Genomic DNA, 24325 nt, shown 5'->3' on the forward strand with positions numbered 1-24325 from the left:
AGACAGCCATTCAGTGTTTAAATCAGGGATACAGGAAACCCCAAATGGGTTTCCCATGTCCAATGGTTAATGAACATCACTGTGAAATGTCAGGACCTGTTACCATAGACCAAAACATATCTTGTCAGGCTATCTTCTGCCAGCTACCAGAGCCTGGTAAGATTTTACCCAGCTAAAAATATTCTCTGCCATCATAAATCTCCCACGCAGGGGAAGAAGAGTTAAGCCTCATTTGTAGATTTCGCTTGGTAAAATAAGGGTCTTGAATTTATCTGGACTCTCTCAGAAAGTCTAGTTTTCCAGACTCTCTCCCTCCTCTTCTTCAAACCCCATGAATTTGTCAAAGTCCTCTTATAAAACTGGAAAAATTGATCCAATGACACATACACTGGTTTACTAACAGCCCAGATGTCACTTTGAGAACCTGAATGCAGGGGAGCACAGCAATGCCTATGTCACATATAAACGTGGGAGACACAAGCAAAATTCAGAAACTCAGCCTTGCAGCATAGCCAGGAGTTACCATCAGTGAATGTAAAAAGTTAATTTCTGCTGGTGGCATTTCCAAGTTATTATGTGGCTAGAAAGAATTTTCCCATTTCCATTCCCTCCTCTTCCCTTGTTTTCTGCCTCTGTGCTGAAAGGCTTCAGCCCTCCAGGTTCATGCATATTCTGCAAGCTGAGGGAAAATGTATTGGGTCTTAAAACATGATCTCAGAGGCACAGGGTCCCTGCAGGTGTCTCACAGAGATCTCACAGCCTCTCTGTGGAACTGCTCAAGAGCTTCAGCCTCTCACAGTACGCCACCATCCAAAACTGTGCTCTATGCTGTCAGTGACCCATCCTACAATGGAAGCAAGGGGAAACAAGTCACTGGTACTTCTGAGAAGTTAGCACTGGTCCCTCTAGTTGTTTTCCAAATGGTCTACTGAGTATGAGTGCTTACAGGGGAGTTCCCCTCTGTTCCAGGTGTTTTCTGCTCAGTCCCACCAAACAAAGCCATGAATACCCAAAGCTTACATGGACAACATGGTTCTACTTTGGCTTTCTGGACCAGTTTCTGGCTGAGCAGAATTTTGCTCTCACTGTCAAGAAAATTTTAGAAAATAATAAACATTAGAAGCTTTCAGTGTGACAGACATTAACTCCAAATTTTATGTGGGTACCCTGAAATCCTGTTTCCGCTGTGTTCCTGGAATCACAGGTTCCTTTCTCAGGGTGAAATGCTCCTCAATTACATCCAATATGTTTACTTTTTATCTTAATAGTAGATATAGAATCAACTGTTTAATGCTGTCTGATTTGTACTTGGTATCTAGGAAACAACATGTTACCTTTGACCTGAACCATTTTTAAGAAGTGTGGAGGGTGAGTAGAGGAGCCAAAGGAATTATTTTTGTATGTAGTGTTTAAGATATATAAATGGGGTGGAGCTTAAATCCCTGAGCTTTTGGAGATTATGCTCAGGAAACCATGTTTTATGTGGTCATAAATAAAGCAAGAAAAATATCAACTTAAATGTGACATGTACCTTTATGTGGGTATATTATGGAATTCTAATTAAAATGAATGTGGTAATAAACCAATCCACCCTTAACAGCAAAGGAAAGCAAGGCAAGACCCCCCCTCTTTCTACTGCTTTAATGGCATTCTGAATCCCACAAATAAAGCTGGTGAGAATACACATCCTGTTTTACACTATTAAAAACTCTAGCTGTGGATTATTGCAGTTTCTTATTGTTTCAGGACCGTTTCCAAGTTACAGTTTATCACACTGAATACCAGGCAGTACAGGACTGTTAGGATACCAAAGAGCATTGCAACAAATATTCAGCATAGGTGAAGAAAAGGCATCAACCAGCAGTTCATACTGACGCCAGGCCTGTGCTGGCTCTTTCCTGTACTCCTACATTGCAGGTTCACGCACACAGACAACGTCTACCATGAGTCTTCACTTCATAGATCTGCATATATGGGGGAGGTCACAGCTGTATGCGTGTGCTGTGTGTGCACTCTAGCTCTGTACCCAAATGCAGTATCAGTGCTCTGTGCCAGCAGCCACACAGAAAATGATGATGTTCTTTGTCTGGTAGAGATGGTAGGACACATTAGTGAAGCCTGTTGAGTCCTCTCTTTCCTAAGTGTCAAAAATAGCTAAGCAGGTATCAGCAGGATCAAAATGCACAATTATTAGAATAGAAACATGACTAGGATTGCCTGTCCAGCAGGTGCTAATGTGGGATTGCTTCTGCTAGCGGATACACCAGTGGTAACTCTAAAAACCTGAAGCTCTGAGCTCTTTATGCAAGTGTCTTACTACAGCTCATTTTTTTCAGCCAGCATGCAAGCTACTTCAAACTCCTGTCCTCTGGGAATGTCTAAAATGTCACTCTATTGAGGCTCTGCTCTTTGGAAGGAACAGTAAGAACTCAGGGCTTACCACCAACAGAACAGCGTCTTCTAGCATTTGCCCTTTTCCCAGCAGGGGGTTATGGAATAGCTATCTCTACATTCAGTTCAATGATCATCTATAATAGTTGAAGCAAAACTTCTTTTCCCACTTAATTATTCATGAAGTGTAATTCTTCTTAAATACCATACTACTGAGCAGTAATTTATTTTCCAGTTGGACATAAGCTTTCTAAAACTTGAAAGATTAATTAAGTTCAAAGGAGAGTCATAAAACCATAGAGAGGCATGCTCAATGGTACTGATATTACTTCTGACAGATCTTGGTCTAACAGGTTCTTAAAGGCTACCAGGCATGGAGAATACAACTTCCCCAGGCAACCTATTTCAGTGCTTCTTGGCATTGCTTTTGGAAAGGTTTTTTAATGTCTAATCTGATTCTTTCTTCCTGCAATGCAAGCCCATTGCTTCTTGCTTTGTAAAGCATGGACATGGAGAACAGATTGTTCCCGTCCTCTTTGTGACAGCCTTTTCTATATTTGACACATAATTTGGTGTGATTTTATGGGATTGTATGTTCACCAGGGACTTATGGTTAAAATGATACTCATTTGAAGTCACTGGGTAAAAAACAAACGAAGAACAAATGCATATTTGTTTGCAAACAAAGATAGTGAAGATAAAATTGAGAATCTACCATATGTTTTCACCAGCTGGAATTCATTCAGTATTTTGTTAGTTCTGCTCTTAAATGTGATGTGAAGCTTACTTTTGAGGTCCTTCTCACAGGCTATGTCACTGGCAAGAAGTCCTCAATCTATGGATGGCATACTGCAAAGAGGTCTCCAGCGGTTGTCTTAGAGGGGAATGTCACTAATGTGTTTCCCATTCCTTGCGCTGAAACCTCCAAGACAGTGTTTTGCTTCCTCACTTGGAAATATTCTCCTGTGATGGACTGAGTGAGTCCCAGCGAGAGAACAAGATTCTTGCAGCAGTTTTTGGAAATGCTTCTTTCCAAGTGTCAGGCTTCTTCAAGCACTGTGGAAAATACGAAGTTGTCTGGTAGGGGACTAATTAAGAGTAGTCAAACAGGATGTGGAGAAGAGCATGAAAGGGCTTGAGAGGCTCTGGTCTAAGACTGTGTCTGCACTGTGTTACTCTGTGCAGTACAGATTTATTCCTGTAATTCTTTTCATCACTGGGAAAGACACAGGACAAAGAAAGAAGCAGCCAAAATGGAGCCAAAGATTTTCTTTGAGCAAATTGAGCAAGATTTGTCTTTGTATACATACAACTAATATCAAACCCAAATTGTTTACACGAAATTGATGTTTTGGTGTCTAAACTGGGGTTCCATTAAAGAGTGAATTCCTGCTGTGGATTAATCTAAATTCAATGGGGATTTTGGCTCAGGACTGCAAATGTTAAATTAGAGCATAGAACGCAGTATAACTGCAAGGTTACTGCTGCTCAGAACCAGCAGCATAACGTGTACAGACAATATATATGTGAGAGAAAGAGAATCCCTGCCTTGCCCAGGCCAGATTTAAATATTCAGTAATGTTACAGCAAAGTAATACAATATTCAGAATAAGATGGTGGTGTTTTAAGTTTGCTGCCAAGAAGTTTGTGCAAAGGGACAGTTTTTGTTGTCTGTGCACTGCTCTGAATTAGAAGATGTGTCATATAACACTTATCTTAGATAGTGTGGGGGCAGCCAGTGAATGGTAACTGTGTTCTCCTGAAACAACAAGGATGTCATGTAGCACTTTTGGAGAGATAAGTGAACGTTTGGACTGGGAAGGGTATGCAAAGGATACCAAAGTTCAGCAGCTAATTAGAATGTTATCACTTGAAAAGTAGCATAACTGAATGAATGAAGTCATGGCATCTAGGGAAAAAGCTTGTCATTTGTTAAATTATATTGCAGTGTACATGAACCATACAGCAGTCACATTCTCAGGAATGCAATGTAGCGGAATTGGGACAAACAGAGGTTTAGTTTAGGTCTTGAATTTAGGGCATCTGTAAATGTGGATAAACTTATTGACTGGTCACACGCACATCATCATGCTATCAGTAGGAAATTGAAGCTCCAACTAAAATTGCAGTACATGGACATTATGATTTGCGAACATGAAGTCATCCTGGCACAGTGTTCACCCAACAATTATTTGAACTCTTACTAAGAAATTTATTTAAATAATTATCGTTTCTTCTTTAGAAGGAAACAAAAGATGGATTTACAGTTTGGAACAATTTTTCCACTCAAAGCTAGGTCACATCTTACCCCATCCCAGGCTGGCCCTTCATCCGGTAACTTGCAAGATCTGCAGGTGAGCTCGGTGGGCAAAAGACTTATTTTTTCAGTGCAGTGAGTCTGTTTGAGTTAGCTTGACGCAAATGAAAAGCCGCATATAGAGGAAGGCAAGCTCATCTGAAGTCATACTGGCTGTGCGTGGGAGGGAGGCCCACTGCAGCAGGATCTGGCAGCTCTCTGTGAAAGGCTAGGAGAGCAGACACACTTAATTTCTCAAAAAATGTAGGATTACCCAGTAAATCACATAACCTTGAACTGTCCAAAAATGTAACATGAACGTGGTGATAGAATAATCACTACAGCCCATTGACGTAAACAGGACGACGTACAGGGACATACCAACACTCTGGATCATGGGATGCAGAAAAATGACTCCAAGCAAGGAGAAAATGAATGGCTGGAGTCTTATCTAGCATGATAAGAAGCATTTACTGCTGAAGAAACTATTAAAGGACCAGTTCTTTAACATGCACTTAGTTAGGGAGTACTAATTTGGCAATTATTTGCAGTGAAGAATGTGGCCATTAATGGGCCAGTCTTGGTGCCATTGGAAAAACCTAAAAATGATTGGAAGGGGGATGCAAAGGAAGACATGGGAAGATGCAGCAAGTCGTCTGAGCTTATGGGAGAGGTTTGCAAATCACTCAGGAAGCGTATGAGACACTCAAGTGGTCCTCCTGCTGCTGCTATGAAGGAGGTATTTTTCAAATATGTATGGCTGAGAAACCCCAAACAAGCTTCCCTCGGCCCTAAGTATTTCCCTTACTCTCCATGCATGTAGACACATATCCTTTAGGACAGCTTTCTGTTCAAGTGTGGAGGCTTCCTCTGGGATACTTGTCCAGTGCAATGATCATTCCCTTTCTTGCTGATTTACTGTTTCAGGCTCCAGGCAGAAAAATGCTACATTGCATCCACAGACAGTTGTGGAGCAGAAATTACATCACATCACAGAAAACACAAACAAGAGGTGCACTTTTCAAGCTAACAGGCAAAAAAATACCCTCACCTGCTGCCCATCCCTATAGCTATTGAAGTCAAAGGAAGATGTCTGCTGCTATCAATGGCGTCTGCCTCAGACAATGATGAATTGCAAATAAGTTTGTGCAAAGCACAGAGACTGATCAGACAGGATATGGGACAGCTGGGATTCTTCTAATAAATTGTTCATGACAAATGGCTAGGCCACCTTTAAGTTGTGCCACGGTGAAGTGAAGTGGATATTTGCTGTGAGCAGTAGAGAAATGAAGGTACAGACAAATGGTGAAATTCTAAATTAAAAGAATAGAAGGAAACAGAGGGGATGTAATTTATACACAATTTTCTGGACTTTCCTTAGTTGTCTAAACCTGCTCACTTATATGAAGAAATAGGAAGTGGCCAACTAAGATCTGCAGAATTCTTCAGGCAGCTTTTTAACATAATATGCGATTGTTGGATCTAATTCATAGTCTGAAAAACTATTTAGATAATAAAAACATGGACTGCAAACTGAAGCAATAAACACGTAAAGATATAGTTTGGGGCTAAAATCTTTCCACATTATTAAAAATCCAACTCATCCAACAGAACGTGTTCAAACTCTTTTGCTCTGTGATTTATTACAGAGGCCATCATAATCAATTACTTTTAATTAATCGAAGATGGAAACATTAATTGGACCTATTTAAGTTTGATTGTATTAAATGATTCTACCAGTGATCAAAAATGTATTTTGAAAGGGAGTTTAGGCTAATATATCAGCAAATGAGGCGCTATAAACATGATTAATATGCACATTAGACTTTCCTTATCACTTTTTGTTGGCAGTTTTTATCCGGTCACAGCTGAAATTCCATTGAGTTCTTTCTCCTTTTGTATAAAATACAGATTATGTGGAGACAGCCGTCTGCGCAACTGGAGTTTCATCTTGTATGGCCATTAATTATTATTGCTCCTTTAGTATTTCTTATCTATCACAGAGATGTAGGACTGTATTTTTATAGATATTTGCCGGTAGGAAAAAGACAAGCTTTCGTGTGATGGCGCCTCTGCATTTTTTTTATTGGAGAAAGGATCAACAACACATTTTGCACATCTATGAAAGGGTGGAATAAGATGTTTACAGCTGTCATCACTGTGTAGGTGCATATATTTAGTAATACACCAGGGAAGTTGTTAGAAGGTATAGCCAGCCTTCATTGCAATGTTTTGATCTGGCACTTTTTTTAATGTATCCACAATTATTTTGAATTTATTTCAAAAGAATCATATACAGTGTAAAATTTTTCACTGAATTGTTCCCACAGTTGGGAAAACTTAAGAATATGTTGCTTTCCTCTAGTTTGGTAACGTGCAAGTGCTGCTCTGCTCTGCACTGTGCTCAGCTTTATTTTGTTTACTTCTCTCTACTCACAGGGGAAAAACTTGCATTCACTACTGATTCAAGAATGGAAGTGTTGGGCCAGACAGGCCAGAGACATGTTGTTACCACATCTGTCTCAAACAGCCCACTGCCATTGCTGCCATGAGAGAATCAGCTGCAGAACAAAGAAGGTGACTTCAGACGCTGAGTTTCTGCTCCACTGCTACCAGCAAGAATCCATCTGCAGATGTCATTGCTCTGACAGACCCAAACCTTCTTGCTTCCAGTCCAAAGTTGCCCATCACCAGTGTATGCCCTGTGTGTCCTAGGGCCAACATTTAACAAAAAAAGGTAATGTCCTGCTCAGTGTCTTTTTCCAAGGGGTGTTCAGTTGCATGTGGCCATCTTTAACCCAGCCTGGGCTGTGAGTAGCAGCACATAGAGCACACAGAGGTAGACCTGAACTCCTATATATATTTGTTTCCGTCTGAACTCACAGTGGTCGTGCTTAGTAGCTGTTTGAACTGCCTATGACATTAAAATCTTTGGCACAACCACCTCCTGTTGGTAAGTTACACTTATCTGATGTCCTTCTAATGCCCAGGCATCTCTCCTCCTCAGTTGTTCCTTGCTGAGGAATTCCCTGCTTACGTTAGAAATTACTATTAGTCTGCACATGACTTCTTTACTATTTAATTTCTCCCTGCACTAAAGGCCACCCCATTTGCCTTTTGTGATATTTTGATTCCTCTCTGTACTAGCGGTTCCTCCTGATTCTGTGTGCTCTACTCATCTTGCTGGCATACGCCACATTTTTGTGCCAAGTTCGCTAATGAACACATTGAGTAAGAACAGCTCCAAAACTGATGCAAGCTTACCAGCAACTTTCTCCAGTTTGCTATATCTCCCTCCCCTGCCAAGTCCTCACACACCCCACAGTTTTTACTGAGATCTGTCTTCTCAGGGTTAACTGAGTATTTCTGGTGTTGCTCTGAAACAAATGCACAATGAAGTCTGGATAGTTATGAAAGGGTTTCTCCAGATTTAAATCAGCATAGATGGCTCCTCTTTGCTCTATAGAGGCAATAATTTTCAGTTATGTTCATTTGTTTTTGTTAACCTTTGCTCCTTTGGAAAAATGGAAATCCTTTTTTCCGGGATCTGGCCAACAGAATAAGTTTTTTTCCACTCTTTTCTGAAGTTGATATTTATAGTAAATATCAGTTCTCTTCTGTACCGAAGCAATAACTGCAACATCATTTCCAGCTGCTCTGGAGAAGCCTTTGGGTGAGACTGGAGAGGCTATGAGAGCCCGGAGACTGGTGGCCTCGTACATGGGGATGGTCTGGTTGCACCCGGCAGACTCGAGAGTGTGTGACTGAGTATGCCGGGGCCTCCAGGACCCACCACTGGATGCTGCATGATGAAGGGGGTCGTGCACCCAAAAAGGGTCCCCTGCAGACGGGCTCTGTCCCAGCCCCAGTACATGGACCTCCACCCCAATGCTCAGCACTCTGCTTAAATCCACCTCCTCCTGCATGGACGCTGACTGTTACTTATTCATAAAACTATTTTGGAATTGTTATTCTGCCACAGATTTATCCTCTGTCTTTCTCGGGAAAAAAGCCTTCGTAGACAAGCTGTAATGAGATATAGTTGGCTTGCTGCATATCCAGGGACCTGATTTGCAGCAATGTAAAACAGACGTCCCAAATTAGTTGATACTTTTTCTTTCAGTCTTTGTGTGCCTCCATTTCCTATCTGTGGAATGGATTTTTTTTTTATTGCTGTCCTTTGGGGCCAGAGTGAAAATCAGATTATATTTGTAATGGGTTCAAATTTTTTAGAAAAATGTTTGAATTTGAACACTGAGGAGCAAAAAATGGCCTAGGACTTCACACAGAAAAAAATTTTTAAAACCTCAAAATGTTGATTAATGAAGTGAGCACTGTACAGTCATGTGGGTGTTTAGAGGGAATAAAGGTCTCCTGATCTTGATGTCTTTTTAACATCATCTGTTGGATGTCATTCAATGCACATTGCCTCACTCTGTTTGAGGAGACCTGCAGTGAACTGCCGAGCGAATTGCAGTCAGAAGCTTAGGCCAAACATTTAATATTCAAATTATTGCCTCAAAAGTTACAGGTGATAATAATTTAAGGATGCAATATTTGCCAACATCTTTTTTATGCTTTTGATCAAGCACTGTGCCAAGGGATGTTGCATATATAAATAAAGTCTGAACAAATTTGGTCCAAAATAAAGAATTTTTTAAAATCTGAGCAATCCAAACTCAGCTTTAAGCATATTCATTACAAGATCCATTACAACAGAGTTACCTTTGATTATTGGGTTGCTAATATTAATTTCTAGTTTATTTTTTCCTGAAGTAAACTGCACCAAGGATTCAGGCACAGGCTCAGAAACTCACATGCAGGCTACGTCTGCACTAGTAAATTAAGCAGCGTCAGGGCACAGGCCCAAGCTTTAGCACACGGTCACTATTACATGTCTATCATTGCTCCTCAGATGTTTTTTGACTTGGACCAGACACCACTCTCCCAAACAGTCCCTGGGGCTGCTCAGGAATAAGCGTGATCCAGACATTATTCCCACTACGCAGTTTCAAAACAGCTGCCCTATTTTGAAGGCAAAAGGTTAATAGTATGGACATGACCAAATTATGCCAGTTGGCCTCAGGACAGCCCTGGCACTGGTTAGTTTACTAGCATAGATGAGTTATAGTGTACTTTGTTTGCAGACTTCATGTAATATAAATAGAGTGCTTTTGCCAGCGGCGCAAGCTTCGGAGTGGTCCTGTAATGAAATCACCTGACATCCAACTGCCAACAGTCTTCTGGAGCAATTAATAACTGCAGCAAAAGTTCTGGACAAAGTTTTCCTTTTCTTAATTGCATTGGACCAGAGTCTGTCTCCATACGCCATACACAAAAGTTTGAGGGCAGCCTTTAGCCTAAAGTTTTTCACAACTTTTTTAACAGCAGTTTCTATGACTGAAACTTTTGCTGTTCTCTAAAGAGCTGTTGTCACTGAGAGTTGGCTCAGGAAAAGCAGAGGGCAGGAAACAAAAAAATAGTTCTAGAGAAAGACTGCTGAAAGAGTTACACTAATACTAAATAATGAAGAAGAATGTAAACAGATTATAGATACAGAGAGCCTGAGATCAGCTAATGGCTGAAAAAATAGATGACAGAGATAAAAAATGATAAGACTTGTCAGAAAGAACAAAGCCTGTGTGTGCATCATTCAGATTAAGGAATTAGAGTCAAAAGGTTAAGTGTGAGCAACAATGAATATGAAAAATGGGGGGAAAAAGAAGTAAAAGGCAATTTGTTTCATAAATCAGCTCTACTCTAACATTGCTGTAGGGAAAAAAAAGTGTGTTGAAGTCTGTTAAACCAGCAGATAGCTCAGATTGGACATCAGCATAACATTAGGAAAGGTATTGGTATTTTCAGCAGCAGATAAAAGTGTCCTGTTTGAAGTGCTGTAAATATTGGCCTCAGGTTACCTATCATCATGTGTTTTGTCTCATGGTGGGAGCCAAATTGACTTTCAGTCTTACAGCTGATGAATCTGGAGAATTTTTTAACGTGACCTCACGCACACCCAAGTTTGTGGATCTAAAGACTTTGGTTACTTTATAGAACAGGGATGAAGAAAAGAGGTTCTACCGAGCCTATAGTAGGTGGATGCTGGCCATGAGATACACATTCACGATACATAATTATGCAGGGTGCGCCTGTAACATCTGTTCTCTTTACTGCAGGAAATTCTTCTGAGAGAAGCTCAAAGTGGATAGTAGATATCTGAAAGCACTTTCAGTTTATTGGATAAATATGGAAAGTTTCTAAATCTGCCATTTTTAGAATGAGTGAAAATATATTCTGGACAATTACCAGCAACAATAGCTAAATTTACAGTGCTTTCCTGTTCTAAGTTTAGAGATATTGTTGAAATCTGCTCCTGCTAGTGAAGACAAATCCAATTGGTTACAGTGTACATTATGGGGCAGGAGCTCTACGTCTGCAGTGTCTCCACTTCAGGAGCAAGAGTAGGGCACAGTTTGTACAGCAAGTGGTTTGGTCCTGTCTATTCTTCAAATGAAACTGTTTTCATCCCATCTGAAAGGACTAACTATTCACATCCCCTTCATCATGTCAGTAGGGCATAAAGTAGAAAAGGCCAATTTATTCTGAAATGGAACTGAGCTCTGCTCATAAAATCTCCCTCAAGAACTACATGATGACTTGTGCACAGGGGCCATAAAGATGCCTTTTCTGTGACTAATACAGAAAAAAAAAATGCTATTCCCTTTCCAAACATCCATAATCCACCGAGATGCACTTGTTATGCTATAAACAGTACCTAAGATTGGTCATATCAGTATTTTGACAGAGCTCCCTCTGTCTCAGCTTCCTGTCTCTGGTGGTGGCGATGGGTAGATGCCCAAAGCAGGGTGTACCGACAGGGTGAGTGCATACTGATGTACCAGTATACCCTCCCAACTTCCAACTGTTTGTGACTTTGATGTTTCATGAGGATCCTTTTACCAGTAATAGGTCTAATTTATTTTCTGAACCCAGAAAAACTTTGGTATCTTCAGTGTGCTGTGACAATGAGTTGTATAGTGTAAATGGCGCTCTATATAAAGATCCAGCTCCACTGGTTGGGTGTGTGTCATTTAACTCCAGCTCCTCCATGGTGGCGGCTCAGGAAGGACAGAAGTCCTGCATGTTCCTCCATGTCCCAAGTCCCCTCCTCCTCTTCTTCACTCTTGTCCCCTCTCTCTGCACTATGGTGGGTGCTGCATAGTCCCTTTCCACTCTTACAGTTATAATAATTATATTAATTAAGTCTGTATTATGCATGTAGCTACACAATATGATGTGCAGTTTGCTGAAAATTAACGTTCTATGCTTGGCATGGGATGCAGCATTATTCATTTCTTCATGGGCTTTTTTGTGGCATTGCTTTCCTTCACATCCTCATTAACACAGAATAGTTTGTCTTTACAGTGCATCTCTGAAATGAATATTCATGGGCTATAATTAGATGCATTTTACAGCAGAGAAGCTGAGGCACAGAGCATAATACTCACATTTGCAAAATGCCTAGCTTTGGGTGGTCTGTTCAAGTCATGTGATGCCTGATTTTCTAAAATGCTGTATTGGCTTGACTAAAGACCATGCTTGAGCAGAAACAACAGTGCTACACAGCATGACTGCACAACTATGACTGGCAGCTACGGATGAATTACAACTGCGTTTTGACACCAACACATAACGATGTGCTCTCATTTCTGGGAACAAAAATCAAAGGCAAAACAAGACCACTAATCAAGCAAGTAAGGCACTTTGTTTTTTAGTGCCTGCTCAAAGTGACTCTATCTACACTTAAGCACTTGGCAGTTTTGTAAACCAGTATTCAGTTGTCCTAAATCTGGCACAAGAGGCAGCACGAAGCTGGCACCCATCGATGAGCAGGGTGACTCAGGTGAACCTCACAGCCTCTCCATAGGAACCCTGCAGTAAGGGCTGATGTGGACTCCAAAGAAGTGCCTTTATCCTGAAGCTCTTCTTTCTCTTCTTGCCTGCTCACATTTTCTGCACTAGATGAAGACAATGACCCTGAAAAACCCCGATTCTCCCTGTGAGTGCTACTAATGAGTTCCAAACAAAGTAATGTTTTGAGAAAACACATTATATGTCTAAGCATTGTACTGTGCAAAAGGGGGGGGATCATGGGGTTGCTTGAGCAACCTTAATTCTGGAATTTCCTAACTTCTGAGTCTTGACTTAGCAGTTCTTTGTGTCTTTAAACATCCATTCTTTCTCTCTCTCCTCTCTACTGAACAGTTTAGTTACACAGCTGACTGAGTGCAGATAAGGTGAAACATGCCCAGTACAGGCCACATGTTTGGAAATTTTCTACAGCAGATGTGAAAATAGGTGTTTTCAGAAATGTGCCCTTCTGTGACTTGTGGATGGACTTTCATAGGAATATTGTAGGATATGTATTTAGCAACAAGGCAAGGTCCCTGTCAAATGCTATATCCCACCTTGATAAATGGCAGAGCTAACTTTTCTAAACCAACTTCTTATAAAATTTTCTTTCTTGACAGAGCTACATTTATTGCTACCCTCATTTATAAAAAATTGAACTATGTTTGCTGAATCTCTCCCAAAAGGATCAGCCCAAGGCAACAACATCCAGCACATGAAGTTTCAGGCCAAAAAGTTGAAGTTCAAAATCAGATAACAAAGTGAAAACAGGGTCTGGTAAAGGAAAGGTTTGGGCAACCACAGGTGCTAGTTCTATCTATGAAGAACAACAGCAACTGAAGTATCAGCTACAAGTCATAACCAAAAAAAAAGGGTTATTTCTTTCTTTCTTCTGGCTTAGAATAAAGAAGAAAACCCTCTAGCCTGCATTCAAGAAAAGTAGGTTCAGTTTCAAATGCTAAATAATTATGTAAATTGATGATATTTCTGTAATACATGCACATTTAGATACCATATTTCAAACAAGAAAGGAAGTGGGTGGAATAGTATATCTAATTCTAGAGAGAAGGGGAAGAAGCAGCATTGGTATGCACACCACAGTGATCTTTGCTAGTTTTGGAAGGTGATATTGAGTGTTCCTGAAGCACTGGGCAGCCTTGCAGGACTAGAGTTTGGCAGGGGTTTGGAAGGGGATGGGTATGCCTGAACAAGTGGCTATCCACATATTGTCAGGATCGAGTTGTATGAAGTGTCAACAAGTTACTGGGCTGCAAACCAGAGCCTAGATTCATCAAGGGACTAGTCAGTCATTATAATTAAAAGACATTTTGAGTTGGCATCAGTTTGACAGAGGCCACAGTCATAAAAGTGGGCAGAGTCCCATTCTTTGCTGCGGCACTGCTGAAATCTGGCCAGGTTTTGGAGCTGTGGCCCACCCTTTGCCAGCTGGTACAGACAGGGCAAACATGCTTTAAAAATTGCTCTGCTTTGGGCAGTTTTGTTGTGACTAGCTGTTTTGAGTTCAAGTGATCAAATGGAGCCCAAGACTGATGTACAACACAAGTAATGCACATTTAGAGACAACCTTTATGGTACACATCACTTATCTGGAGACCAAGGGGGATCACTGTCAGGGATATTGTTAATACCAGTGAGCAATTAATGAAGAAGTATAAGTTATATTTTCATGTAGTTATTAATACTGTTTTATTATCTACCAATTCAGGTACTTGAAATTTTCAACTCCCTTTCTATTTTGTTCTCCTCCAGCCTGCAGGTATTAGGTTACCCTTATTATGTGGAATGAAACTGAAAGTCGATGCAACTGATTCTTTCTGTTGTGCACACTTTGAATGTTTCATCACTTTCTTCCCACGTAAATTGGGGAGAATTTGTGGTAAGCAAATCACCACAACAGAACTAAGAGAAAGAGAAAAACTGGTCCATGTGACTGAAAAAGGCAGATCAGAGTTCATTTTATGCAGCTGCACTATACATATAGAAGCATATGCGCATATACACATACACAGGTGTGTATTTATATCAAACCTTTAATTATCTGGCAGATTTTATCAAAGACTCATTTTACTAATTAATTTATGTTACTAGATGGAGACAAATTTTTTATTTCAGCTGAAAGTACGAGCAGCAAAAACTGAATAACTTAATATTAAAATAAAAAAGTTCTGCCATAAGCATTCTGAAGAAGATTTATTGTCAGCACCATTAAATGACATTATCTGGCTCGTTATTTGATACTAGCTGGGTATCTCTGGGCTGAAGCCCTCAGTATCTTTGGGTGGGTTGGGACCTCCAGTCTTTGACACTGCTGACAGGCTGAAAGATCATACTTGCCGGGCATGGGAGTTGGGAAGAAAGCAAAGGGAGTGACCAGAGGTCTAAAAAAAACATGACCCCTAAAGAAAGATGAATGGTGTTGTTTAGTCTTGAGGAGGAAGGACATGCTAATGATTTTCAAATATGTAAAGCACTGTAAAGAGGAAGAGGGGTTCTGATTTTCACATCCATGATAGATAGGACATAAAAGAAAAGGATTAACCACTTGCAGGGAAGGTTGAGGTTAAATATTTAAAAAAAACAAAACTTGCTACCTATAAGGATGGTGAAGGACCGGAATAGAGGGTCTTTAAACAAATATTTACAGGGTGATGACCTAGATGTGGATAGGAGAATGATTTGGAGGATCTCTTAAATTCCTTTCATTATTTACAGGCCTATGAAACTTCCATTCCTATTATTTTTGCCTTAGGCAACACACACGTGAACTGGTTATCCCAGCCAAATAATGCTTCTGAATACAGGGGAAAAAATGGACTCTTACCTTTTCTAACAGCAACAAATCTGGCCTAATCCAGGATTTCTCTCTCCTCCCTCCTGTGCAAATCTGCAGTTATTTCTTCTTCTTAGGGAAAACCATTTTCTCTGGGCAGATTTTGCTTATGTGGGGCAGGTACAGGCTGCACATCCCCTGCCCAAGCTTCCTGGACTCTGCCAGTGGGGCCAAGGCTGCCTACAGCTTTGCTGCGGGAGCTGGATTGCAGCTTGTCCACTGCAACACGTACTGACATACTGGCACTGTTTTCATCTTTGTTAATACAGCAAGTGACTTTTTGTGAAAGGACAAAGTATGTCCTTAAAGCTGTGTGATGGGGAGGGAGAGGTCAGGGGAGGGAACCCCAAACAAGAGAAAAGGCAGAGAGCTAAGGAAATGTGATGAAATGCATGTAGTGTTTCAGAGCAAAACATCTATTGCACTCATCTGAAACTCCCATCATTTGCACAACATTTCTTGCATTTTTTCTGGAAGCTTCAACTTTTCTGGAGCAGCTTTCCCATCAGCAGCAATCCACATTTTACCACTCAAGAAATGCTAAACAAAGACCTTAGCAAACTAGCAGCACTACCCCCTCTTTTATTTATGTGACACATAAGTCGAGGATATAAATTTCCTTCGAACCAGTACAGCATAGGAGTACTATGACCAGAAGGGGTTGTGCAGGCCATGAGAGCTGTTTCAGGCCTCCAGGCAAACAAAACATGCAACTGCTGTGTGCAGCTCCCCGCCAACTCCCCACAAAATCCTCTGCTCCAGGCTTGCCTTTCCCCCGGTATTTGGGCTCAGCAGAGCCAGGCAACTTGGGTGGCCGGGGCAGGCTACACTAGGGAGGGTGCATCGGGGGAGCAGGGAAGGGCAGGAGGTCTCAGCCGCATCTACCCAGCCACTCTCTGTTGCATGGGGAAGAGCCCTCACCCCTTTGCAGGATGGGAATTGTGTACAGGCTGCTTTCGTCCCCATGCTGGGCACCACAGAAAAGCGACCAGGACTGCAGTGGTGGTGGCTGGAGACTGCAGGGATATTGTGCTGGGGAACAGGAGGCATCTTTCAGTGTTACTACAAAGTATAGAGGTGACCAGCCTGATCTTTGGATGCTGGATTTCTCAGGTTTGTAAAACTTCTGATGATCCTATCTAAAACTGGGGCTGTTGGCAGGTATGGATTAAACCATCTAATCCTACTCCCCAAATCCTACTGCTTTTGTGCTTATCTTCAAGCTGATAATTCCTTTTACAATCCAAACTTGAGCAGCCAGCCTTGGGGCTTGCTGAAGAAACATGCATAATGGGTACTCTCAGCACCACAGCCGTGTTCAGTGGGAGAGTTTAGCACAATAGTCTTAATCTGTTCAAGGCAGCTGGAACTGCCAAGGAAAGAAGAAACGATATAAAGAAAGAGGAAAAGAAGGAATGAAGGAGTGAAGAGAGGAGGAAGGGTGGGAGGGGAGGAGGGAGGGAGAAAGGGAAAGAGAGAGGGAGAAAGAAAAAGAGAAAGATGATGGGAGGAAGAGAGAAGAAGGAAGGAAGGAAGGAAGGAAGGAAGGAAGGAAGGAAGGAAGGAAGGAAGGAAGGAAGGAAGGAAGGAAGGAAGGAAGGAAGGAAGGAAGGAAGGAAGGAAGGAAGGAAGGAAGGGAGGAAGGAAGGGAGGAAGGGAGGAAGAAAGAAAAGAAAGAAAAGAAAGGAAGAAAAGAAAGAAAAGAAAGGAAGAAAGAAAGGAAGAAAGAAAGGAAGAAAGAAAGGAAGAAAGAAAGGAAGAAAGGAAGGAAGGAAGGAAGAAAGGAAGGAAGAAAGGAAGAAAGGAAGGAAGAAAGGAAGGAAGAAAGGAAGAAAGGAAGAAAGAAAGAAAGAAAGGAAGAAAGAAAGGAAGAAAGAAAGGAAGAAAGAAAGGAAGAAAGGAAGGAAGAAAGGAAGAAAGAAAGGAAGAAAGAAAGAAAGAAAGAAAGAAAGAAAGAAAGAAAGAAAGAAAGGAAGAAAGAAAGAAAGAAAGAAAGAAAGAAAGAAAGAAAGAAAGAAAGAAAGAAAGAAAGAAAGAAAGAAAGAAAGAAAGAAAGAAAGAAAGAAAGAAAGAAAGAAAGAAAGAAAGAAAGAAAGAAAGAAAGAAAGAAAGAAAGAAAGAAAGAAAGAAAGAAAGAAAGAAAGAAAGGAAGAAAGAAAGAAAGAAAGGAAATAAAAAGGAGGCAGGCAGAGGCATGGAAAGAAATAGGGAAAGAAGGAAGAAAAGAAAGCATCCTGTTGCATGCAAAAAGCAGATCCAGCAGTGGCAAGGCCTGGGCAGAGTGGAGCCTTTCCTGATAATATCGGTTTACTTTTTAATTAGATGCTGAGCTTTTAAAGACAATGGAGTAGACATGATAAAGAGCAGGCTATTAAGTGTCCCAATTACAGAGCACCAAGAATCCAATAATTTATGTGCTGATAATCTCCTGGTAATCCTCTGGGTGCTGCCGGAGCGTAAGCGTCCTGATTACTCCTCTGCTTTTACACGGATTTGCTCTCCTACCATAGCCGAGTTTTCCCGTTATGTTTGGCACAGCTCATTTAAAACAACCACAGTTACCTCACAGCCAAACCGCTGGCCTAAGTTTAGTTAAGATGAATAGGCAGCCGTTCATCTGCGACAGAGCCTTTGGTGTAAGTGTGGCCAATTAGTCACACGTTTGGTGTTCTAATTAGGCAATGCTGGGCCTTTCAGAAAATGTGCTGTTGATTTAGGTACTTCCTCAAACAATGCTAAATTGTGTTATGTGAAATTCAATTAGTTCTTTTCTAAATGTTTCCACATCTGTTATTCTTTAAGCATAAAGTGATGAGGAGAGAAGGAGAAGTGAAAAGCCAGAGTCTCCACTGGTGAAATATGTTAGGCCTCTGGGACCAGCCCTTTTTCCAGCTTTTGACCCTGAACAGTGATATACAGGAAGGAACAAAGTTGGAGAGCTATCATGGTGAAGCCCTTTAAAATAAATCATTATAGAAGAAATACTGCAACTGTAAGGGAACGTAATCTCTTATGATAGCCATAAACTAAGCTTTGTTTGGAAACGGATGGCATGGGGAAAGCACCATTAAGCAAATGATTATAAATTCCGTTTTAAGAACTGCCTTTTTTTTACGATAATAGTGATACGCTTAAATCCCAGGATTAACCAAAAATACATATAAAGCCAGTTTGCTGTTTTGAGGAACGGCTTCGAGTAGTTTTATTTTTGTTTCAGATTTTCCCTCTGAGGACTAAAAAGATGGCAGGACCTCCTGTAGGAGGCTTTGAGGAGAAAGGGATGGGGCGCATTTATTATTTCTGCTGTGGCGTTTTGCAATTTTTCTCCGTGTTTGGAACAACAAAGCGCCACGATCCTTTTGATCCCTCAGACAAAGCGTCGGGCTTTCACTGGCACTTTTCAGCGTTCCTAGTGACCCATGAGGCTTACATTTGCAAAAGCCTTCTCCCAAAACAAGGGCTACCTACAACCATTGTCGTGCCCATGCTTTAGCTCCGACCTGCTGCATGCAGTGTGTCGGTGTATCAGTGAAGGCAGAGCAACAATTTCTCCAACTTTGTGGCTCAGCCAAAAACCACAGCTGTCTAAAGGTGAAGTTATACATGCATTTGATCCTTGTTACTGTTATCACCTTTTCACTGACCAACATTTCAAACCTTATCTGTGGCAGGCAGGCCATGTTTCAGGTTTGTCAGAGTCCGGATATAACCCGTGCGGTTTTCTGATGATATATCTTGATAAGATTTGTGGAATGCGAGAGATGAAGTTGTCAGCACCGCTTTATGGCACCTCTGTACATGTCAGAAAATGAAAATATTTTCGGAAGCAATGGTGTTATTTTGACTGGTGACACAAACTTTTAAGACAATGCATGTCCTTGAAAAAAAAAAAAAAGAATACCCAATATTTATAATAAAAGACAAAAGATGGTCTTTCCTGGAAAGGCATCAGACTTGATGGGGGAACCAAGTGAGGGAGAGTGTAAGAGGATTGCAAAATGAAGCCTTTCTGGAGCTAAAATGATAAATTATTTTTTCCAGATGTAATTACTGCCACTGCAAATACATGTGACGCTTGTAAACCAGGACCTTTAGGTCTTCCTTTTTATAAAAACCTCAAAATAAACCAAAACCAAACAAATGCGCAGAGCCCTCTTTTTGGTGCCTATGTTTGCCTTCAGACTCACTTACCACATTATCTATAAGCCAACCTGATCGTGTATCACATGTTTCTATAAAGAATAATTTTTTCCCAGGTGATGATGTAATTAAAGTGTAAACCTTAGCAGAAATCTGGAAACCCCCACTTACATGTCACTTCACATGCCCATCCACGGGGCTGGCTTCGGTGCTCAGCTTGAGCTAGAGCACACTGCCAATTTTAGTGATGACACCAATCTGTACCTGCTGTAATTTGAGCATTATGTTCTTACAAATAACACAATATTCACATATTATTGCTTAAAAACAAATAGCAGGAGGAGGCCAGCTGTGAACTCATTCTACGTTCAGAAAGTTTTGAAAGCTTTTTGTTCAAGAGATGAAGGAGAATTGGAGGCAAATAAATATTCTTAATAGTTGTTGGAATATTTCAGATATTTTTATTGAAAAATGCTGTTGCATCAAAGCCAAACTATTAGTAGCAATGCATAGGTTTTTGGAAAAAAATATCTGGCCTCTTTCAGAGAAATAATAAAAAAGAGCTATCCAAGTCAAACCTTGGGTCTGTTGATAAAAAAAAATGGAAATTTTGGCAGAATCCTTTTCCTTGAAAATAGAAAAGTTTCATTTCTTTTTCAAAGTGCAAAAGTTGTTAGAAAACAGAATTGCTTTTCTGAGAAATGAACAAAAGTTTTCCATTTAAATTCAGGCTAAAGGTATTGGGGCTGAAGGACATTTTCAAAGTTTGATAGAAAACATTAAAATAACAATTTTTATAAAAAGATTTTTTTAACATCTCTAAAAGTTATGAAATGTTGACGGAGAAATGTTTCACCTATGTCTCACAATGTCTTTTAATTTTCTCTCTAAATCAGATCAAGTACATTAAAAGTCTCTCATTCTATCTTCTTCCAGAAATACTATGCAACCAAAAATAACAAATCAACTATTTCCCTAAAGAATAAGGATTTAAAGTCCACCCTGACAAAGATTAGGTTTAAATGTCTCTCTAAAACAAACAACTGACCTAGATTTGAATGAGATCTTCTGTTATGTGAAGTCTAGGAGGCTGCTTATAACAATGGTGGTTTTGCTGCTCCAGAGGACACTGCATGAAGTCTCACTGCAACTTCCCATACTCAACAGGCATCTTCCAGAGCTCCCAAGTGGTATGTGAATCCCAAACATCTTAAAGCCCTCCAATGCTAGGTGAGATCCTCTACCTCATTTATTAGGTGATGACCGTAGCAGAGGTGGATGCAATCCAGGGAGATCAACTGGGTGAAGAGTGAAGGGAGCTGCTAAGAAGATTCGTTGTTCAAAGACCACGGATCTTGCCTACAGATGTATTTTTGTTTCTATTCACCATGAATGAAATTATAACCCCTGGCATTATTTGCAGACCAGCATCCCAACATCCCATCCACTGTAGCTTATTTTAAGATATTGAAGCCCCATATTATCATTCAATACACTTAACACTTTTCCAGACCAAGAAAGTACATGTTTTCAAGCATCTACTTGCATGCATGAAGCATGTACAAGGAAACAACTGAGGAAAAAGAAAATATTAGCTAAGGAAGGCTTCATGAAGCCAGCAAATTGACTGGGAGTGCTGTAAAGGAGAAAACCTATCTGCAGTGCTCCTGTGGTGTAAAAGCACAGTAAAGGCAGAGCTGTTCCTGGGCTCCCTTCTCACCTGGTGTCAACCGAGCGTCCAGCTTGGCCACAGAAAATGCCCTTGTATTAAACTCTGCATCTAGGACCAGAAACACATCAATCTTCATCTTCTGAGCTGATAGCCGTTTTCCTAATCCAGGCATGTTGAGCTCAAGCCCTCCCAGCATGGGGGAGTACTTGGGTTTCCTGGAACTGGCTTTTAATAGGGAATAGATTGGCCAGATGAGATTCTGGTTTTCATCTCTTAGGTTAATACAGGCCTCCACATCCAAAAGAGTTTGGGTTTGGCTTTGAGCTGCTTTTATCAGTTTGTGGCTGTATTTTAAGCCACGCTCTTGCCTATGGTATGTTTTTCAGGCAGAGGAAAGGAGCTCATTCCTTCTTTTACCCCCTGCAGTTGTCTTGGAGTGGATGCAAGTCGCTTTCATCCCTGAGAGCTGCAGACTTCAGGCTGTAAGGCTGGGCAGGCATGCTCCTTCTTTAAATCCTTTTAACTGGAAACCCCATAACACAGCAGCCCACTGCTGCGTCAGGTTTCTCCGGTTCTTGCAGGGCACCTTCCCGTGCCTGGGCTTCCTGCTTTTCCTTCTGCTGCCCCACCATGTCCATACATGTACCTTTTTCTCCTTGAGGTGATCCTGGGGTGAGCAGTGGTATCTGTCTGCTCTCCTCAGCCGCCTGACTCTCACCAGCATAATCAAAACAACTATACACCCCATTCTGGGTGGCCAAAGCACCTTCCATCTCACTGCATTTTCTTGTCTCCTCTCAGGGCCCTGTGTCATATCTCTGACTTCATCCTACAGTCTCCCACAGCAGGTATGGCAGACCAGGTCTGAGGAACCACTGTCTTAGAGACATGGCTATTTCTTGGCTGCTGTGCCAGTGGTCATCCCAAGATGGATGGGCACAGCAGCGGCGCGAGGCCATCTCTGCCCCATTGCACAAGTGCCCAGGAAAAGACCAGCTGGGGACCTGTTCTCCAGGTTAATTGCCCATCTATAACCGTGCAGTTTAAAAACCAGATTTTCTTCACATGTTTTTTCTTGATAGCCCCTGTGACCGTTCTCTCACACACCCTTTAGGACGAAAAGCTTCTATCCTTTCTTCCTCCTTTTTTTTTTTTTAAGTTGAAGCTATATAAAAAAAAAATTGAAGGCTATCCAAGTAATGAAGAGCATTGCAGGAATTCTTTGAAATAGACACTTATGTCATCCTGCTCTGTTAAATTAGCAAAGGTGTAGTCTGAACCCACAGTATGACAAATCCTTTCGTGCAAGCCTTCTACTAACAGAAACAGGGAGTTTCCCCTTACATTATGCGGTTTTGCAAGACTTTTGCCAGGTGCTGTCAGCAGCAATAAACCTGGCGTCCTTTTAAAGAGAAATAAACCTTTTCACCCAGCATTTCTAGGCTCACTAAATATCTGTTCTTAGATTTTCTTTTCCTAAATACCTTTACCACTAAATACCTTAACCAGTGATATTCCCTGCCTACAACAATAGAAAAAAACCCAAAACCTCTCTGTAGCCTTACTGGCAGGTGGGAGCTTGCCCTTCCGGTGCTCTGCCCGAAAGCTGTGTCATGAGGTTAGCCTGGACCTGAGCCCAAGCAGCTCCTAGCTGGGCTTGTGAACTAGAGCATATTGCTGTGCTCATGAGGTCTATGCCACGGCTGGGCCACCACCAGCCCACGGCCGGCTGCATGACACTGCACGCAGGGCACATTTGCCCCTGCCACTGGCAGACAGTGCAGATCAGCCTCCTGACTGTGAGGTGAACAGCAAAGATTTTAATCAAGACAGACTAAAAGAAACTTATCTACAGCCTATTAACCAGATACTGCAGCACTGTATAGACTTCTGATGTTCACATTATAAAAAAGGATATTGAAAAACTGGAGAAGGTGCAGAAGAGAGCCGTAAAAATGATTCAGAGACTGGAGAAAGCACCCTACACTGAAGCACTTAAGGAATTCAATCTGTTTAAGTTATCAAGAAGAAGACTGAGAAGCCACTTGATTACACCGGGTAATACCTTCACCAGGAGGAATGAGTGGAACTCAGGCGCCACTTAATAACGGAGCAAAGAAAGACATGGCCAGAACAAATTGCTGGAAGCTTGAAAGACAGGCAAATGCACACTGGAAAAAGCAATTGCTTTTCCCCAGTTATTCTTCAGAAAGGACTTACTGAGTAAGGTGAGGGACAGCCCATCTTTTTATATCTTTAAAGCAGGACTGAATGCTCTCCTGGAAATTGTACCAGCTACTGGGCTCAGGAGAGAAGTAACTCAATAAGTGACCAAATGTCCTTCCCCATCATTACCACCTCCTTACCCAGTAATGTCCACTGTGGCCACTACTCTCAGTGGCTAGTGAATGCCAAAATCCTGGTGTGGGCTCTGGCAGACATAATCCCTGTGTCTAGGGAACTCTCCCTAAGTTTACCTGAGACTAACCCAGGCATACTGATTTTACCTGTATTTGGTCATTAATTAGGAGGAAAATACCTAACAGATGGATACTTCAGGAGTGTAGTATTTATTGGAAAATAGTGGAAATATGAGGGGGCCTTAAGTACACCTAGAATATCAAAAGACCATTGAATTGACTATCCAGCTGTAATGAATAGCCCTGTGGCTAGCTAGAGATTGCATTCCCACCCAAAAGGCAAATTCTCCACAGAAACTAAAGTTCCTGGAGTCAGGAGAGGGTGGGAGAGGGAAAAAAGAAACATAAATTCTGCATCCACCATCCCTCCAAGAAGGAAGTGAGAATGGTGCTCATACCTCCCGGGCAGCCAGAAACACAACTGAAAACCTGAGCCAAAACAGCCAGTTCGTGAGCTCTGGTTTTAAGAAAACCATGAGAAAGGCAGGGATGCATGCTGAACAGGAACACCGTATCAGGAGGAGATCGTGTTCATATTGGGTCACTCCCTGACAGACTGGCGAGTCCTGCTGGGTGCAGAGAGTCCCTTGGTGAAGCAGTTAAGCACAGCAACTCTCTGTGAGTCCTTACTTAAAGTTGTTTCT

The sequence above is a fragment of the Phalacrocorax aristotelis genome, chromosome 3, assembly GCF_949628215.1.
Source record: "Phalacrocorax aristotelis chromosome 3, bGulAri2.1, whole genome shotgun sequence".
In the NCBI taxonomy this organism is placed as follows: Eukaryota; Metazoa; Chordata; class Aves; order Suliformes; family Phalacrocoracidae; genus Phalacrocorax; species Phalacrocorax aristotelis.